The 17,803-nt window shown below is 42.3% G+C and overlaps 1 protein-coding gene across 1 annotated transcript in view; it reads right to left on the bottom strand.

Annotated features, from left to right (window-relative positions):
* Nucleotides 1-17,803, bottom strand: part of diaph2 (diaphanous-related formin 2) — a 902,507-nt gene that overhangs the window by 62,855 nt on the left and 821,849 nt on the right. The window lies entirely within an intron of this gene.

Below are 17,803 nucleotides of genomic sequence, written 5' to 3'. Positions count from 1 at the left end.
TGACACTGGATTTAACAAAGGGATATTGGCAGATCCCCTTGACTACCCTATCCTGTGAAAAAAAAATAGCCTTCTCCACCCCATTTGGTTTACATCAGTTTGTTACCCTGACATTCAGGTTATTCAGGGCCCCTGCGATGCTCCAGCATCTTATGGAGAACATCCTTCACCAAAATGTTGCGTATGCTGTGGCCGACCTCAATGACAATTGTATATAGCAACGATTGGTTGTGGCACATAAAATACCTTCAGGCTGTTCTGGAGTCATTGAAGCATGTGGGGCCCACAGCTAACCCAAAAAAGGTGTGCAGTTGGGCAGGAAAAAGTACAATAACTGGGCTTCCACTTGGGTCCTGGGTAGATGCATCCCCAATTTGACAAGACTGCAGCAATAGAGATCTTGCATGTGACGTCACAGCCGATCCAGATTGTAACAGACGCCATCTTGTTGGTCAAACGCCATATTTCCGCCTTCTACTTCTAGTTCTACTTCACTTCTACCTTTTCTTCTGGAAAACCCTACTATATACAATTCTACTACAACGGCTGCGGCTACAAGCTCTCCCTACCTGTGCACATTTTTTATGTTTTTTGTGTGTATTTTTGCGTGTTGTTCATCTGTACCGGACTTCAATATCCACTACAAACGTATGGACTTACTGGACATTGGTTTCCAGCAGAAAATGATGGTTTGTAGCGATTTCCATCGCATGCACAACATTCCGGACGAGATAGCGAGACCAGCGGGGTCTCCGTGGATTGTTATCAGGTCTGGCAGGCGAAGGAGGCGGCGTCGGGAGAGGAAGCAAAAGCGAGGCTGCAGAGCCGGCCTGTTGACTAAGCTCAGAAAACAGCCACTCAAATCTCCACTGCCAAGCCTCTATCTCTCCAACGCCAGATCCATGGTAAACAAGACGGACGATTTGGAATTACAGCTGGAATGACCTTATTCTATAATCGGCTGGTCAGTGCTAGGTACTACTGATATCTAGTATCAGTACTAGTAATACTTAAGTGACTTACCCGTCCAATGAGGATTGTTATTTTCTTGTTTACAAGATGCCACATCTGAGGGCGGCTGACAAATCCTGAATTTCTGTAAAGATAACTGTCCAGAGATTTATAAGCACGCAGTGCTTCACCACTGAACAGCAAGGGAAAGTTAATGAGGTAATTATACACGCCTGGGTATTCCACCTCTGGCAGTTCAATATCCACTGACACGGTCGTGAAAACTACGTCCGGTAATCGATAAGGGTCACTAATCTGTAGGTCGTTTATTTTAGACATATATCTAGTTATCTGTTCATTAGAGAAATGAGCCGTGTAGTCCGTCGGTTGAAATTGATCCATTTTGTACACGAGTGCAGCAGTATTCAGCGGTGTTTTTTACTGACAAGATGGCGGCTGTGTACTTTCCGGTCACGTGACTGCAAGAGCTCTATTGCGACCTGCCTGAGGCCCAAGACCAAAAAGGGGGTGAGACATTTCCTGGAGATAGCTGGCTATTATCATAGGTTTGTGCCAAACTATTCAGATATCAACAGCTTGCTGACTGATCTCAGTAAAAAGGGGGCACCAGATCCAGTCCAGTGGATGGAGCTGTGCCAACGGGCTTTCACCCAGGTAAAGGCTGTACTGTGTGGTGGGCCACTATTACACTCCTCTGACTTCTTTCTCTTCTTTATTTTGCAGACTGACATGTTGGACAGAGGGCTGGGGGCTGTTTTGTCCCAAATGGTGGAGGGGGAGGAGCACCCAGTGCTGTACATTAGCTGCAAACTCTTGGTGTGAGAGACCAAGTACAGCACCATTGAGAAGGAGTGTCTGGCCATCAAGTAGGTGGTGCACACCTTCTGGTACTAACTGCTGGGGTACTCCTTCACCCTCTGTTCAGACCATGCCTCACTCCAGTGGCTCCATCGCATGAAGGATGCCAACACACTGATCACCTGTTGGTATCGAGCTCTGTAGCCCTTTAAGTTCCAAGTGGTTCACAGCCCAGGGGCGCAGATGGTGTGATGGATAACCTCTCCCGCTTGGGGGTGTCAGTCAGCTGCAGGCTGGATGGCCTGTCATTTTTCTTTACTTAATTGAGCAGTTCTTGACATAATGTGGATTACTACAATTGTGGAGTAGGGGTGTTTACTGTATTTTTATTATTTACTATTTACTGGTTGATTGTTTCGAATGCATTAAAAAGGCAAGAAATTCTACGAATTAAGTTGACAAGGCACAGCTGTTAATTGAAAAGCATTCCAGGTGACGACCTCATAAAGCTGGTTAAGATAATGTCAGTAGTATGCAAAGCTGTCATTAATGTAAACAGTGGCTACTTTGAAGAATCTTATGAAAGGTACTTTAACACTTTTTTGTTTACACATAATTCCATATATGTCCCATATGTTATTTCATAGTTTTGTATTTCATAGTTTTGATGTCTTCAGTATTGTTCTACAATGTAGAAAATAGTCAAAATGCCTATGAATGAGTCACTATGTCCAAACTTTTGGCCAGTACTGTATATCCAGCAAGAGTGGCTGAATCCCACTGGATTCTTCAAACAGATGCAGAAAAATCTACTTGGATATGGACTTCAAGAAATCACGGTTGCATACATGCATTTAGAGAAAACAAATGTGTTACAGTTATCCATGCCAACTATTTTCTCATGCAGTTTATCTAATTTCACATGCAAACTAGACTGCATTTCCACAGAGAAAATACAAAGTGTGCTTGCTGTGCTGTAGCAGAGGGTGACCAACAGTAACTGACATGAGGCTTCATGCTCTAAAATCTGACATGAGGCTTCATGCTCTAAAATATGTTTTAAATGGCTGAGCTCACAGCGTGATTGTGCCGATAAAACAAACCATTACCATCAAGCATGCTAACAGCTACCAAGCCAACATGCTAATGCTAACATGCCAATATGCTAACTTCTAACATGTTAACAGCTAGCATGCTAACAGTTCACACACTAACATACTATGGCTAACATGCTAACTATTTGCATGCTGACAAGAAAATTCTAACATGTTAATAGCTAACATGTTAACATGCTAATGACTAACATTAACTGTTAGCATGCTAACATGCTAGGGCTAATATGCTAAGAGCTAGCATGCTAACATGCTAAGGCTTATATGTTAAGAGATAGCATGCTAATATGCAAATGTTAACATGCTAACAGCTAGCATTCAAAGGCTAACACGTTAACATACTATGATCAATATACTCACTGTTAGCATGCTAACATGCTAAGGCTAACATGTTAACAGCTCATGTGGTAACAGCTAACATGCTAATATGCTAACAGCTAACATGCTCAGGCTTATATGCTAACAGCGAACATGATAATACTAACAGGCTAACAGCTAACATACGATGGCTAACATGCTAACAGCATGCTAACATGCTCACATGCTAATGCCTAATATGTTAACATTCTAAGGATAACATACTAACAACTTGCTTGGTAACAGAATGCTAATATGCAAACAGCTAACATGCTAGCAGCCAGTATGCTAACATGCTAGTAGCTAAAAGGTGGTGGGTGCATGCGCATGTGCATGTGTTCCTAATAAAGTGGCCACTGAGTTGAAGTTGATTTGTCAAAAGTGTCTCAAATTAACAAAATTTTGCCAAATGCATTATCACTTATGGGGGAATGGAAGAATGACTCAGTCAAGCCCCAAATAATTTGCAGCAATGGGGAGGAAAAAGGGATGAATAAAAGGCAAGACAAAGACGAATGCGGGTCAGACCTGATATCATGTGTATGTGATGGGTGAGTTGGCCTGAAGTGCCACATGAAGTTTGATGGATGTGTGGTGAAGTGTTACTGAGCAGAACTCCATTCATTTGAATGGGGTCAAAAATAAATGGAAGACTATGGAGGGAAAAATGGATGCATGAAAGCCAAGGAAAAGACAAGTGCAGGTCTCAGATGAGGGGATGGATATGTGGAGGGACTTGGTCTGAGGCATCATGTGAAGTTTCATGAAGTTTGGTCACTTGGTCCAAAAACTGACAGTGAAAGTTTTTCTCCTAAAATTCCATTCATTTTCAATGGGGCCAAAAGTGAATGGAAGTGAATGGGGGAAAGGGATGAGTATAAAGAAAGGAAAAGGCAAGTGCAGGTCAGAACCAATTGCATGTATGTATTGGGGGAGTTGGCCTGAGGTATCATATGAAGTTTGCTGCGTCTCCAATGAAGCGTATTCAAGCAGGATGATGCGATTCATGAGCCCCGTTCATTCTCTATGGGGAAAAAAAATGACAAAAACGACAAGAACGAGAGAACAGGTGCGTCGGTCCAAAACCTGTATACAAGAGCACTACACTGGTTCAGGCTGGACATTTCAGAATGGTGTCACTGTCTCAAAAGCTGACGGAGGAGGAGCGGTTCCAAAAAAAATAAAACAAATAGTGAGCAGGACTAATAATAAATAAAGTAAACTTAAGAATAGTGTGCTTGCTGTTTGCTACTAATAAATAAATAAATAAATAAATAAAATTTAAAAAGAACAATAGTGTGCTTGTGCTGCAAGCACACGACTACTACTACTATTACTATCCATCCATTATATGTAGCCGCTTATCCTGTTCTACAGGGTCGCAGGCAAGCTGGAGCCTATCCCAGCCGACTATGGGCGAGAGGCGGGGTACACCATGGACAAGTCGCCAGGTTATCGCAGGGCTGACACAGAGACAAAACCATTCACACCTACGGTCAATTTAGAGCCACCAATTAACTTAACCTGCATGCCTTTGGGGGAAACCAGAGCACCCAGAGGAAACCCATGCAGACACGGGGAGAACATGCAAACTTCACACAGAAAGGCCCTCACTGGCCGCTGGGCTCGAACCCAGGACCCTCTTGCTGTGAGGCGACAGTGCTAACCACTACACCACTGTGCCTCCCTACTACTACTACTAATAATAATCAATAATAATAATAAACAAACTTGGGAAGAACAATAGTGTGCTTGCTGCACACAGCAAGCACACTAAGATTCACTGAAATGTTGTTGTGAATACATTCAATTTGTTCAAGACTGATGTATGTATGCAAGTTTTAGTATATTTAATACGATTTCAATGACGGAAAATAAGAATAGGTAAAAGGAAAAAATATATTAAATTTGAGTGTAGACTGTGTGTAGTCAAAATCAATGGTAATGAGAAACAGCTGTTAATTTATATGTCAATTTAAAGATTTTTTTTTACCTATTCCCATTTTCCCTCATTCAAAGTTCAGTTCACACAGATTAAAATGAACTAGTTCACGCTGATAGTTCACAGTCTCAAAAATGAACAACTCTGTCACAAAAGATGCGGAAACCCTGAATTTACAGCAGCCTTCAAACATGACCACTGTGAACTACAACTCACAGCAGACATCGCTTCGCCCTCCCTCTCCTGAATTCTAATCTGTGTCACACCTATTCTGCATTCCCCTAATCACCACTCACACACTATGTAAGCACTCTCCCTCAAGTTACTCATTGCAAAGTATCGCTCAGCATGCCTTACCTGGTTATGCCAAGCCTTTTCTTTACGTACTGATCTGGCCCACGTCTGACGCTTCTTCTACATTCCTGACTTTGATGTCTGCCTTGCCTCTGACATATTGACTGTGCCTCATTTGACCCCTTGCTTTCCCCTGACTATGAATTGGATTATGGCTTGAATTTGTTTACCAATTTGCGATGCACCCACTCTCCTGTGTTTGCATCCTTCAGCTGCCTCCAAACCTGACACTCTAGCTCACATTCATTTCTTCCTATTTTTTTTTTTAATGGGCCACACTGAATCCAATATGAAAGCTTTGATCTCATCTCATCTCATTTCATTATCTGTAGCCACTTTATCCTGTTCTACAGGGTCGCAGGCAAGCTGGAGCCTATCCCAGCTGACTACGGGCGAAAGGCGGGATACACCCTGGACAAGTCACCAGGTCATCACAGGGTTGAAACATAGACACAGACAACCATTCACACTCACATTCACACCTACGGTCAATTTAGAGTCACCAGTTAACCTAACCTGCATGTCTTTGGACTGTGGGGGAAACCGGAGCACCCGGAGGAAACTCACGAGGACACGGGGAGAACATGTAAACTCTGCACAGAAAGGCCCTCATCAGCCACGGGGCTCAAACCCGGACCTTCTTGCTGTGAGGCGACAGCGCTAACCACTACACCACCGTGCTGCCCGAAAGCTTTGATCAGTAATTAAAATATCAAATTTCCCCTACCATTAGAATGTTCTTGGAATCTACTTTATTAATATAAGCAAATCAGTAGTGTCATGACCAGCATATCAGTGCACATCATAAGACAAGGAACACACAATAAAATTGAGATGTTCATGTAATAATTTGCCAAGGTGGGATCCCAAGACATAGTAATATATCATGTGTCATATTCCAATATGAAAGTCCAAGTCTGAGGCCATGGTTCGCTGCCAGAAAATAGTGGGATGCTTCATCTGGGTTGGGAGTGAGCTGCTGCCCCAAGTGAAGGAGTTAAAGTATCTTGGGGTCTTGTTCGCAAGTGATGGTAAAATGGAGCGTGAGATAGACAGGCAGATTGGGTGGCATCAGCAGTAATGTAGGTGTTGTACCAGTCTGTCATGGTGAAGCGGGAGCTGAGCCAGAAGGCAAAGCTTTCAATTTACCAGTCAGTCAATCTACATTCCAACCCTCCCCTATGGTCATGAGCTTTGAGTAGTGACTAAAAGGATGAGATTGCGGATACAAGCGGCTGAAATGAGCTTTCTCAGTAGGATGGCTGGGCTCACCCTTAGAGATAGGGTGAGGAGCTCAGACATCTGGATGGATCTTGGAGTAGAGACGCTGCTCCTTCATGTCGACAGGAGTCAGCTGAGGTGGTTCAGGCATCTGATTAGGATGCCTCCTGGGCACCTTCCTCTGGAGGTTTTCCGGGCACGTCCAACTGGAAGGAGACCTCGGGGTAGACCCAGAACATGCTGGAAATATATCATCTGGCCTGGGAGCACCTTGAGATCCCCCAGGAGGAACTGGAAAGCGTTGCTGGAGAGAGGGACACCTAAAATACCCTGCTTAGCCTGCTGCCACTGTGATCCAACTTTGGATAAGCGGGAAAAAAATTGATGGATGGATGGATGTAATATGAAAGTTTAATTTGTGTCTATTATCCCTACTTCTGTTGAGTGAGCATTGTTCACTTTCACCAGTGAACTACATACGAGAAATCGTGATGACATCACAACTGGGTCATCAAGTGCGATACTGATCCATGGGAGGCAAAACAACAGGAAGTGGAAGCAGATGACACGCAGACTGTTGACAGATGCTCATCTGTTGAATTTTTGTCTCACTATCATGCCAACCGGTTGTTGTGTGATTAGTTGTACTAATAGACTATATTTCTGCATAAATATGACCCAAAACATCATCAGATTTTCACACAAGTCCTAAAACTAGATAAAGAGAACCCAGTTAAACAAATGAGACAAAAATATTACACCTGGTCATTAATTTATTGAGGAAAATTATCTAATATTACATATATGTAAGTGGCAAAAGTATGCAAACCTCTAGGATTATCAGTTAATTTGAAGGTGAAATTAGAGTCAGGTGTTTTCAATCAATGGGACGACAATCAGGTGTGAGTGGGCACCTTGTTTTATTTAAAGAACAGGGATCTATCAAAGTATGATCTTCACAAAACATGTTTGTGGAAGTGTATCACGGCATGAACAAAGGAGATTTCTGAGGACCTCAGAAAAAGCGTTGTTGATGCTCATCAGGCTGGAAAAGGTTACAAAACCACCTCTAAAGAGTTTGGACTCCACCAATCCACAGTCAGACAGATTGTGTACAAATGGAGGAAATTCAAGACCATTGTTACCCTCCCCAGGAGTGGTCAACCAACAAAGATCACTCCAAGAGCAAGGTGTGTAATAGTCGGCGAGGTCACAAAGGACCCCAGGGTAACTTCTAAGCAACTGAAGGCCTCTCTCACATTGGCTAATGTTAATGTTCATGAGTCCACCATCAGGAGAACAATAAATGACAAATGGTGTGCATGGCAAGGTTGCAAGGAGAAAGCCACTGCTCTCCAAAAAAGAACATTGCTGCTCATCTGCAGTTTGCTAAAGATCACATGGACAAGCCAGAAGGCTATTGGAAAAATGTTTTGTGGATGGATGAGACCAAAATAGAACTTTTCTGGTTTAAATGAGAAGCATTATGTTTGGAGAAAGGAAAACAGTGCCTTCCAGCATAAGAAACTTATTCCATCTGTGAAACATGGTGATGGTAGCATCATGGTTTGGGCCTGTTTTGCTGCATCTGGGCCAGGACAGCTTGCCATCATTGATGGAACAATGAATTCTGAATTATACCAGCGAATTGTAAAGGAAAATGTCAGGACATCTGTCCATGAACTGAATCTCAAGAGAAGGTGGGTCATGCAGCAAGACAACGACCCTAAGCACACAAGTCGTTCTACCAAAGAATGGTTAAAGAAGAATAAAGTTAATGTTTTGGAATGGCCAAGTCAAAGTCCTGACCTTAATCCAATCGAAATGTTGTGGAATGACCTGAAGCGAGCAGTTCATGTGATGAAACCCACCAACATCCCAGAGTTGAAGCTGTTCTGTACGGAGGAATGATAATAATAATGTTAAATTTATATAGCGCCTTTCAAAAAACCCAAGGACGCTTTACAATTATAGACAAGGAAAGAAAAAAAAAAGATAAAAATAAATAAATAAATAAATAAAAAGTCCACCAAGTAGGAGTCAGGATGTAATTCCCGTGGTGTAGCAGCCACAGTCCCACCAAAAGGCGCACGAAAACAAGTCCCACATCTCCAGCACCGCCGGCGTGACGCCGTCAGCAACATCACTCGAACAACACGCCGTGGATCCACAAAGCAAGCAGAGAAGCTCCGCCACGCAGAGCGCTGGTGTGTCCCAAACCGCCTGCACAGCCGCCATGACACCACCGAGCAACATCGCTCGGAACATCACGCCAAGCGTTAAAGCACAGAGCGCTGGACAACCACGATGTAAAATGAGCAACGAGCTCACTGCAGTCCACAGCTGGGAGCGCAGGCATCACCCACGGCGAACCAAGGCCTGGAGGGAACCGACGCCCAAAACTGGGTCCGGAGCTACACCACAACCGGCGGACAAAACACTCAAACATCAAACTACACAAACACAGAAAAAAAATAAATAAATAAAATAAAAAAAGCTCTGGTGAGAAGCGGCAGCCAGAACGCGCACGACGTACTCTCAACCGGAAATGGAAACGAAAAAAAAAAAGAATTAAGATAAAAAGTATGGGCTAAAATTCCTCCAAGCTGGTGTGCAGGACTGATCAACAGTTATCGGAAATGTTTAGTTACAGTTATTGCTGCACAAGGGGGTCACACCAGATACTGAAAGCAAAGGTTCACATACTTTTGCCACTCACAGATATGTAATATTGGATCATTTTCCTCAATAAATAAATGACCAAGTATAATATTTTTGTCTCACTTGTTTAACTGGGTTCTCTTTATCTACTTTTAGGACTTGTGTGAAAATCTGATGTTGTTTTAGGTCATATTTATACAGAAGTATAGAAAATTCTAAAGGGTTCACAAACTTTCAAGCACCACTGTACACACACATTCAATGAAACAATTATAGATTTTACAATAAGTTAAGAACAAGGGGGTTACTTACCAATATCGAATGCTGATTCTGATCCAATGTAATTCAATGTTCTGTCAATCCAATGTACACGTAAAAAGTCAAAGTTCCAACAATAAAAATGGTCCAACTCCAAAAACTTGTGTTTTTCTCTTGTAAATAAGCATCAATATCTCATGAAGTTTTGGTAGCCTTTCAAGTGTTCAACACGTCTTTCTCTTTCAAAAGTCTTTCAAAATCTTCCGTTTTTAATGAAGCAAACCTGGCAGCCATGTTTATGGACAAATTGTCACAGTCGCTCGCTATTGCAGAAGTTTTATGTCTCCAAGATGTCTCTTTTCCAGCTTTTTGATGTCTGTTGGTAAGCTTTTCTCTTGTAAACATGAGTGAAGAATACGTAATGAAGTTTTGGTAGCCTTCTGGGTGTTCAACGCGTCTTTCTCTTTCCTGGCGAACAAAGAAATCCTTCTATCCTTCTATGATAGAGAAAACTCTATCATTGGATTTTTGCATCAGCAACATGTGATGTCATGTTGCCTTGACAATCATGCAATATGCTCATTCTCCATTGGGTAGCGTGACATAATACATGTCGGATAAGTGATATGATAATATTGCATGCTATCGATTTAAATGAACGGAATCTGCTAGAAAGGAATAGAATACATTTTTATTCCATGGAAAAAGTGTCCTGTATGTATAATAATCTGCAATAATGTGTGAATCGCATGTGTCAAGCACACATACACACTTTTTTTTTCCTTTCTCAGGTGCTGCTTTGCTCAAACTGACAAACACTCAACAGTTGCAGAACAATTTAAAGTTGCATTGGTGATAACTGCGCTGAAGAGGGAGGGGTGAGCTCGTGTGGGGTGAAAGAGGAGGGGGCACCACCTTTGGCTTGGGATGAAAATTCTTGCGGTCCTCTGGAATTCTGGTGTTAAAGTAGCATTGTTTGTGTAATCATAATCACCTCTTTTGGAAAAAGTTTTTGTCAATTTATTACTGACGTAACTAAAGATTGTAGCTCAGAATATGCTCAGAAACATTTTGATTACACATTCTACAAGGAAAATCTTCTAGGCTTATTGGTGGAAATTGACAGTGAAGCAAAACTGTGATCAACTGTGGCACTGTAACCATGGCCTTAACTTTCATTGTTATGCTGTTGATATTCAAATCTACATCACTATCACCCCTTCCATAGCCTCTGTTCAGCTGCTAAGGACTTGCATCACTGACCTTAAGCAATGGTTGCATAAGAACTGCCTTAAACTAAATGCTAGCAAAACGGTGGTTCTATTAGTAGGTACCAAAAGACAGGTTCTGAACTTCTCCAGTTTTACTACTGATGTTGATGGTGTGTCTATTAGTCCTTCCCAAGTCATAAAAAACCTTGGAGTTCTCTTTGACGCCACCCTTACGTTTGAACCCTATCTTAAACTAATTACTAAGAATGCTTTCTTTCACCTCCGCAATATTGCATGTCTCCGCCCTTTTCTCTTGGAAACTGATGCCAAAATGTTGGTCAATGCATTTATTTTTTCTCATCTTGACTATTGCAATTCTCTCTTTTATAGTCTCCCTGCCACATTGCTCAAATTGCCTGCAGTACATCCAAAACTCAGCAGCTAGAGTCCTCACACTCACCAAGCACACTGCTCATATTACTCCTGTTTTACAGCAACTGCATTGGTTGCCAGTTATTTCTCGGATCAAATACAAAATCTTGCTTTTAACCTATAAAGCTCTTCATGGTTTTGCCCCTTCCTATCTCTGTGAGCTAATTCATTTGTACTGTCCCTCCCGCTCCCTCAGATCTTCTGTCTGTGGACTTCTGACTGTTCCACGTTTTAAACTGGCATCTATGGGTGGCAGATCATTCAGTGTTGCTGCTCCTGAACTTTGGAACTCGTTACCACAATCGCTTCGTGACTGTTCCACTCTCTCTTCCTTCGAAGCTAACTTGAAAACTTTTCTCTTGACCTCACACTACTCTTCCTAGTGTGGCTTTTTTTTTTTTGGTAACTCCTGTGTAAAGCGTCCTTGGGTTTGTGAAGGGCACTACATAAATTGAAATTATTATTATTATTATCAAAACACATCACAGCAAACCTGGAGAAAACCAATGAGAACCAAGATTTGTACAAGCATGCTCAAAACACAGGTCCAAACATCCTTTCAAAATGATTACGAGTTCTCTTTCTGTCTTGCACAGTATTTTACCCTAGTATTTGGGACCCTATGCCATTTGAAGAGCTCTTTTAAAAGTGGTTTCTTTTAAACTTTTTTTAATTTTAATCTCTATATGTTGTCAAATTCTGGAGAGAACCATAATTAATCTAATAGGCTACTGTGCTTCAGGCCCGAAGGCTCCATGCTGATAATCTGGGACCAACTGTGCTTCTTCAAGAAGAAAGTGTGTCCATGGCACTAGCAAGTGGACAGATCCTACCCCAATGCCAGAAAAGGTCAGCTTGGCGCCTAGAAGGCAATGATCTCATTAGCTCAGCTGGGGAAAGATGCTTTTGCCAAAGCCCTAATCACAAAATCAGAGACCAGGACAAGAACAGTGCAGCCCAAAATGTGATTATAAAATTCGGGACCTATTTCTCATGATTAGGCAAGTCATATTTCTTTCCTGGGGTGGCAGTTCTGTGATGATCTGACAACTTGTCCAGGGTGTACCCTGCCTCTTGCCCATAGTCAGCTGGGATAGGCTCCAGCTTGCCCACGACCCTGCACAGGAAAAGCGGTTACAGATAATGGATGGATGGATTATCATAAGGTTTTACACAAACTGGTGGAGTCTATGTCAGCTCAAGTGTACATGATCATTAAAGCAAAATAGGGACATACCAAATATGAAAAAAAAATTCTGAAATTCATGCAAGTATTTCCAAGATTCTGCTTTTCACTCAAGTTCTTGCTGATAATACCATTTGTAATGAAATCCTTTGTGTTAAAGCATATATGCAGAACCATAGCCTCACTTTCATTTATAAATGCCTTGAGACCTCAAGAATGGCACAGGAATAGTTTTAAGCATTAACAATAAATCTAATATAGTAATTTTTACGATTAAAGTGATTCATATAGGTAGCGGTCAGAGTGAATGACCTTGATGTCCGTAACGTAACAGCAGGAAGTCTATAGGTTCCATTGCCATTTCTGCCATACTAAAACACAGAGCTAACTGCAACTCCAATCCTCCATTTTGAGCTAATTTATCACCAAGCCACGTAGATGCGTTGCTGGCCAGTGCAGCAACATGACAGAAGGTGGATTTACGTTGCAATCATGGCCCAAGAATGTTCAAACTGCAAAGATTTGGACGCGTTTTGCGAGAAGTTCATGGGCACATTGGGCACCTACGAAGTGGCCTCTCATCTGCTCTGCACATTTTACTGAAGACTCGTATGAGACCTCTGATCTGTTGAGGAGCATTGGCTATAAGCCCGTATGGAAAGAGGGTGCAGTACCAACAATTAAAGGAAAAGAAGACTACAAGAAAAGGAAAGTATTTTATTTTTTAAACCGGTAACTGGTTTTAAAGCCAAGGCCTTTGACAGCTATAGACCAAAGTCATATCAATAAAAAAAATGACAACAAATGAGAGAATGGAAATTCTTTATTAATAAAGATATTATTGCCCTAGTCCATAGTGTTCAGTTGCACTAGTTCTCCCGGAGTGTGAGCCGAGGGTTGTTGGTAAAACCCGGGATGGTGACATATCGTTTGGGCAGTGACCTCCCTGCAGTTGTTGCTAAAACCAGTGATGTCCCGTCCTGGGATTTAGTAATTGCCTGAGCTGAGCAGTAATGGCGGAGTACTCAGTATGGAAAAAATGGAGAATGAGTGGATCAGCCGTCTGATTTCTCTACTGGATATCGCTGCCATCTCGCCCTTATGTGTAAGAAGCGAATGAACAGAGAACTGAATGAACAACTGAAAGTCAGATTGTTTCAAAACAATCGGCCACAAGCTCGGCCTTCAAGAAGCAAGAACACAGACAGGTAAGCTCCGACTCTCATTTGGATACAAAATACGTTGTTTACCTGCATTTAGATTAATGCATGTAACTTGTATTGTGTATTTAAGATTATTTAATTTGCTTCAGAATGTGATTATCTCAGTTCATCTGATTATTTAATTAGCCTTTTACGTTTTATCAGTGAAAATGCATGCATGAACATGTATGTTGCATAAGTTATAACACCTATCCTGTTTTAATGAGAGCCAACCTACAATCAATCAATGAAGTCAAATCAGTCTTAGTTGAGCAAGTCGGTCATGGTATTTCTTACTTTCACCATAAATTTTTATTTATATGACTTTGGTCTAGGGCGGCACGGTGGTGTAGTGGTTAGCACTGTCGCCTCACAGCAAGAAGGTCCTGGGTTCGAGCCCCGGGGCCGGTGAGGGCCTTTCTGTGTGGAGTTTGCATGTTCTCCCTGTGTCCGCGTGGGTTTCCTCCGGGTGTTCCGGTTTCCCCCACAGTCCAAAGACATGCAGGTTAGGTTAACTGGTGACTCTAAATTGACCGTAGGTGTGAATGTGAGTGTGAATGGTTGTCTGTGTCTATGTGTCAGCCCTGTGATGACCTGGCGACTTGTCCAGGGTGTACCCCGCCTTTCGCCCGTAGTCAGCTGGGATAGGCTCCAGCTTGCCTGCGACCCTGTAGAAGGATAAAGCGGCTAGAGATAATGAGATGAGATGAGATGACTTTGGTCTAGGGCGGCACGGTGGTGTAGTGGTTAGCACTGTCGCCTCACAGCAAGAAGGTCCTGGGTTCGAGCCCCGGGGCCGGTGAGGGCCTTTCTGTGTGGAGTTTGCATGTTCTCCCTGTGTCCGCGTGGGTTTCCTCCGGGTGTTCCGGTTTCCCCCACAGTCCAAAGACATGCAGGTTAGGTTAACTGGTGACTCTAAATTGACCGTAGGTGTGAATGTGAGTGTGAATGGTTGTCTGTGTCTATGTGTCAGCCCTGTGATGACCTGGCGACTTGTCCAGGGTGTACCCCGCCTTTCGCCCGTAGTCAGCTGGGATAGGCTCCAGCTTGCCTGCGACCCTGTAGAAGGATAAAGCAGCTAGAGATAATGAGATGAGATGAGATGACTTTGGTCTATAGCTGTCAAACGCTGTAACCAGCGTTGCCAGATACTGCTGACGTTTTCCAGCCAAAATATGTTCAAAACCCGCCAAAATGCACTTAAAACCGCCCAATCTGGCAACACTGTAACCTTTCTTATTTCAATGGGCTCTATGGCTGGCAGCCGGGTATCCGTTGCAGTCTATGAGAGGGCTCTGAACAGCCAATTTCGGCTAGTTGTTATTGGTTAAAATCGACAAAATCGTCACTTCCAGGGAAGCCGGGCTTCTCTGGGACTAAACGAGACAGTGGGAGGGACAAGAAGCCGGGCTGATGAAGGATTATTGGAGGTGGTGTTTGAAAGACATGAGGAGGGTGGTACTTCGGCGAGGAACACGGAAGTATGATCAGTCAGTCCCCAGCGGATGTCGAGAAAGTGTAGTCGTGTGCCAAAGTGCTGTCCGAATTTCTTTTCATATAAACATTTCTTCTCATTGATGTCTCTGTACATTACTCTGTAAATAAATGTAAATATTACTCGTTGTGCTCTGTTAACTTTCATCCATTCTATCAGTTTGATCATTCGCGAATTCACTCGTTTATTTCATTTGTAGTTCAATCTGGTTATAGGCTAGCTTGAGCCTTATTGGGATCTGCAGTGCTAGCTGCTAACAGAAATTGGTAAAGTCTCTGGAAAGCACAACCAGCTGGTATGACAGGGTCACAGACCATTTTCTGGAAAAGGAGTGGAGGGCAGAATTTGTGTATAAATAGTGTGCATCATATAATGTTCATGAATCTGAAGTGTGTATATTGTTCAGTAATGTTAAGAGAATGGTGGGCTCTGTGTTATAGGTTATACCTGGGTATAATATTCAAGGTTCTGTGTGTTGCATAGCCTACCTGGTTATGAATTTCCAGACTGTGTTGCAGAAGATGTTCAAGGATGTGTTGCACAGCTGGGTGTTGTGTTAAAGACTCTATGTTGCATATCAGGGTATGATGTTCAAGGCTCTTCGTTGAATAGCCAGTGATTTTTGGATGTTTGATATTTTTGATTAAGGATATGAGGCACTAGCCTGGCAAGCCAGACTATAACATGAAATGTACAAGCAAAAATACTTTCTGCCACTAAGTAGGGTTGTCTAGTTCACTATGCTAATGGGGCACACCTTTCTATGCTTTGATATCCGGCCTACAGGTTTTACGATGAATGTGTAAAATGGGCTTCCTCTGTTTTAAAAACCAGCAGCCGCCACTGCTGTCAAAGGCCTCGGCTTTAAAACCAGTTACCGCTGTGATATCATGCACTCAGGGTTGGTTGGCTCAGCGGGGCAGCTCGAATACCAACTTTGCAGTAGATTTTAACTCTCAAAGATATATTTTTTTTTATTCCCATTTATGCAGCATACAAGAGTCAAGGTTGGAGATACTATCCACTCAAATTTATTTAAAAAAAAAAAGGTTCTGTGTATCTCCTTTAAATTGAAAACTAATGCCAAAAAGAAGCATTTTCACACATGGTCTCAGATTTTTGGACCCCACTGTACATACCGGTACAGACAGGCAGCAAAGTAAAGGAACAAGTGTCATCAGAAGTTGACATCTCCCCCTGGCCCCCACATGAAACCCCACTCCAAATTTTCCTAAGTTGAACTGGTTGCCATGGAAATATGGGGGGAAAAAAAAAAATCACAGAAATCTCAAAATATCAAAAAGGCACAATTCCTCTAGTCATTGAACATAACTGAGGTTTCATGGAGAAAAAAAAGGAAAAAAAAACCCTAATAGTTTGAGTTATGCTCCGGAAACTAAAATGTTTACAGACAGACAGAGCAATAGTTCTATCCCCTCACATTATACACCGGCTGGATAAAAATGGTCACTCTTATACTGTGAGAGGCATTTTGCAGAAATTGTTCATGAGGTTCACCTTTTTCCAGCAAATTTACTCTGTTGTTTTTGACAAATGGCAAATTATAGAACTACCCACCTATTTCTACTGGTGGGGCAGTAACAAATAAAAATGAGAGAATGGAAATTCTTATTTAATAAAGATATTATTGCCCTAGTCAGTTTTTTTCCATTTATGAGTCTTCATCGATCCCAGCCTTTCCCAAACTTGGGACTGATTTTTATTAGGTTGCCAGCTGGCAGAGTAAAATGCATAGCAAATGCTATGATATGTGAATTCATTTTCCTAATTAAAATTGAAAAGAGCATTCTTTTATGCTATGTTGGCCTGTTGAGCTCAGATGCTGTGTGCAGGGCTTTCTCTCTTCTCACATCCTGAAAATGTGTTCTCAGCGTCTGGCTGAGGGAATGTCGAGTGTGACTTCTGTGATATCCTCATTGTCAATTATGTGCATGATGTTGAAACAAAAATACAAAGAAGAGCTTTGTGGCAGCGGGGGTGTGGTCAAGCGGCGGTCTGTGACTGGAGGGCGGAGTCAGGGAAGGTAAGTGGCAGAATCACTGCACCTGATGTCAATTAACCTGTGTTTGTGTGTCTTCCCCAGTGACCACGCCTGATAAAAGTAGAGAGAGAGCAGAGGAAGAGAGCTCTCTCCCCAACCAGACAAGTGATGTGTGCGTGTGTCTGTGTGGCTGGGAGATTGTGTCATCTGAAGTGTGTCACAATAAAGAGTTTTTGCAATTCAGTTCTGTCCTGCCGTACTTCTGTGGTCCACCCACCCGCTCAAAGTCTTACAAGCTTATTAACATTGACTCCACCAAAGCCATTTTAAATGGAGAAGAGAGGCCTCAATGCATTTTATGTGGGAGGGTGCTCGGTAATGAAAACTTAAAATTAACAAATTGGACAGACTTCTCCAAAGGAAGCATTCTCAGTATCTGGACAAGTCAAAAGAGTTTTAACTGTGCACAGAAAACAAAACAAAAAAAACTTTCAAGAGACTGTTTTGAGAGTGGAAAAGTCAGTCATGTTTTTATTTGTGTACATTAGCATTTTAATTATTTGTTTCGTATGTCTGTTAGTTGGTGACTAGCGTGTCGCT

This window comes from Neoarius graeffei, chromosome 8, assembly GCF_027579695.1.
Source record: "Neoarius graeffei isolate fNeoGra1 chromosome 8, fNeoGra1.pri, whole genome shotgun sequence".
NCBI lineage: Eukaryota > Metazoa > Chordata > Actinopteri > Siluriformes > Ariidae > Neoarius > Neoarius graeffei.
This window is presented reverse-complemented; position numbering and strand designations above follow the sequence as displayed.